The sequence below is a fragment of the Austrofundulus limnaeus genome, unplaced genomic scaffold (assembly GCF_001266775.1).
Source record: "Austrofundulus limnaeus strain Quisiro unplaced genomic scaffold, Austrofundulus_limnaeus-1.0 Scaffold56, whole genome shotgun sequence".
NCBI lineage: Eukaryota > Metazoa > Chordata > Actinopteri > Cyprinodontiformes > Rivulidae > Austrofundulus > Austrofundulus limnaeus.
Genome location: NW_013952458.1, coordinates 37,519 through 40,712, shown reverse-complemented (window position 1 = coordinate 40,712; position 3,194 = coordinate 37,519).

Below are 3,194 nucleotides of genomic sequence, written 5' to 3'. Positions count from 1 at the left end.
CCCCAAATATGTTTGGTTAAACTTGAAATTCTTTGTATTGATTCAAACAGTGAGCGATGGTAAAACTCAGAGCTAACGCTGTTAGACAAGGAGAACATCAATCACTTTAAAGAAAGCAAGCCTTCTAGGAAAGCCAACAAGATTTAAAGATCAAGGCCTGGCTCGGCCGGTTACTCCTGCCTCTCTTTCTGTTTACATTCAAAGGTAAAAGTGTGACAGAGTTACACAAGCAGCCATGAAGCAGCTGGACGCTTCCCCACTGAACTGGGTCAGCCACACGGACACACGAATGAGCACAGTGTTTTGAAAACACGAGGAGAAGCGTGCTTGTTACGTAAAGACTGGACCCTCGTTGGGAAACAGTCAGACATTCCAGATGTTGTGGAATAAGTCTTTCTGGGAAGGCCCTCTCAGTCCCATCCACACCGCTGCTCACCCCTTCACTATGAGCCATGCGGTCAATACGATTCACTTGTGAACGTGGAAAATAAAAAAGTAACATCAAAGCTCTGCCCCCGTTTCAGTGAGTATTTTCATGTGTGTGACAATTAAGATTCCAGAGATGGCTGAGTCACAAACACTGTGTTGTGAGCATCACAGAGTAAACAAAACTGTGTCCAGCCACAGGGAACCAGGTCATTACAACACTGTGTGTGTGTTTGCTCCAGAGTAGAGCGTGCGTGCTTGTTCTGTGCATTTTTTGCCGGTGATTCACTGTGTGTGTTTGCGGGCGTGTCAGTGTGGACGACGTGTCTGCGGCTGGGTGGTCCGAGAAGCGGTTGTTGACAACTTATTGGTTTTTATTGACGCTCGCCTCTGAGCAGGAATGCTACGAGCAGAACATGGCACAGAGGTGAAGTTTTGGTGCAGGCAAGTGGAAAATGTGGTTGTTGGAGCAGAGATCTACACAACATGAGGCTGGAGAGATATTTAGTTCTTTCTAGGGATGGCAGCTGTGGTCTGGACCTCCACCACTTTGATCTGGGCTGAGGTCCTCTGGTTGGGTTTTGCTCGTTCGAGTTTCCCGGAGGAGGAATTAGGATGATCTTAACTGTGTTTTCTTGGCCAGTTTGGCTGATGAGGTTACGATGTGGGGTTTGATCAGGATATTTGAGTTGTTGGAGAACGATTACGTAAGATGTTTCAGTCTTAGTTTTAACTACGCCCGTAACTCTAGTGACAGATACCCTAAATCACGTGTCAAACTCAAGGCTTGCGGGCCAAATCTGGCTAACATTTTATCAAGAGGTAATACTTTAAACGAGTGACAGTTCTATGGTTTCTGTGCTGCTGTATTTAGTATGTTTGTCTCATGAGTTTCTCAAGCCGTTTGGGGCTGGGGACCCCTTACAAGAGTGAAAAAATTCCAGGGACCCCCTCATAAACCCCATGCTGGTTTAAAAGATAATTTATTGTCATTTCAACCCCTAAATGCCATGGGAATATATAATTTTATTAATTTTTTATGTTTATTTTATTAATTCATTGTTCTCCATGCATTTTTAAAAATAAAAACCAAATTAACCATTTAGTGAAATCATTTGAGGACCCCCTAGATACCTCTCGTGGACCCCTGGGGGTCCTGGGACTCCAGTTTGAGAACTTCTGAGATAGACAACTTTAAAGCCAAGAAAATTAAAAAGGATGTTTTTCAGGAATTGTTGATTTGAATATTGACTTAAAGGGCACATATGATGCAAAATCCAATTTTTAGCAGGTAAATACATTTTGTTGTGGACTTAGAGTCTCTAGGAGGCAGAAAAGGTGATTTTAGTTTCTTCTGGTGCTGCAAAGATATCTTTATATTCTGTTTGGGTCGTATTTTTCAAGATGTTAATTTTTCTCCATGACTTTTCAGAACTATTACATCAAATTATTTCTGACAAAACTTCTAAATAAGGTCTGGACATACAAACCACAATTTCCTCCTCTTATTCTCCTCTGGTTCTGGGTTAGACTCTGGTTCCAACATGTCAGGCTGGATGGAAAAGTATTCTGTTGCTGACATATTCTAATTTTTTTTGTGTCACTTCAGTAGAAAACGAAACCAAATATTAGTTTATTTAGTTCATTTATTTCTTCATCATCAGTGACTTTTTTAAGTGAAGAGAAAATAGAGACAGAGAGAAAAACAAAGAGAGAAGTAATTAGAAAGATTGAAATAGCGTTTAGAAGTATATTAAATATACACCAAAAAAACACAGGTCCACACACCCAACATCTGTCCGCTCACCTGAAAAATAAATGGATAAATACATGGGAGGGCATTTATAAAAATTTACAGTACACATACCCATACATATACAAAGATATACATACATACATGCTTACATTCATAAATATTGTCAGTATATACACACAGACATATATACACACTCAGTGACCAGTCAGAACCCCCCGGATCAGAACACCTGTTTGTGAGCAGATGTGAACATGTGTGTATATACAAGATTTCTCCAATGGAATATTTAATAGTGACTGTGGAGGACCGGAGACCCAACCCCAAGACACGAGGCAGACATAGGGAAGACCAGAGCCCAAGGGCCTGAGAGGAATCCCGAGCGTAGAGCCCCAAGGGGCACCCGCACGGGAAGATCCGCCCACCCACCCCCCAGATCAGACCATAGAAGAGAACTGGGATAGTCCCCCCAGCGACCACACGCACAGCCCCCGGGGCCAGTAGCGACAAACTCATGGGCCCTACCGGCACCCGCCACACCAGAGCAGATCCAGGAAAGGGCACAGAGGTCCGGACCCCCAGGGCGCACCCCCTCCAGGCCAAAGCCCGACAGGGCCAGAGGCCCCGAGCCCCAGCAGGCAGTCACCAGGCCAGGCRGGCACACACCCCAGCGCCCAGCCCCAGACCCCGGGAACCCCCAGCACGCCGGCGGCCAGCCGCACACCCCACCGGGGGGCCGAGTAGCAGCGGGCCCCCAGAAAAACCAGCAGGAGCGGCAGCCCAGATCACAGCCTGACAAATACCCAAACATACACATACACAATCGCACCACCTCACCCCCATTCAGCCAAAGACATACAAGGACGCCACATTCCACTCATACCCCCGATYCACACTCTATACCCCCAGGTCCAGGACATGCACCCACCCCCTATTGAACTATTACATCAAATTATTTCTGACAAAACTTCTAAATAAGGTCTGGACATACAAACCACAATTTCCTCCTCTTATT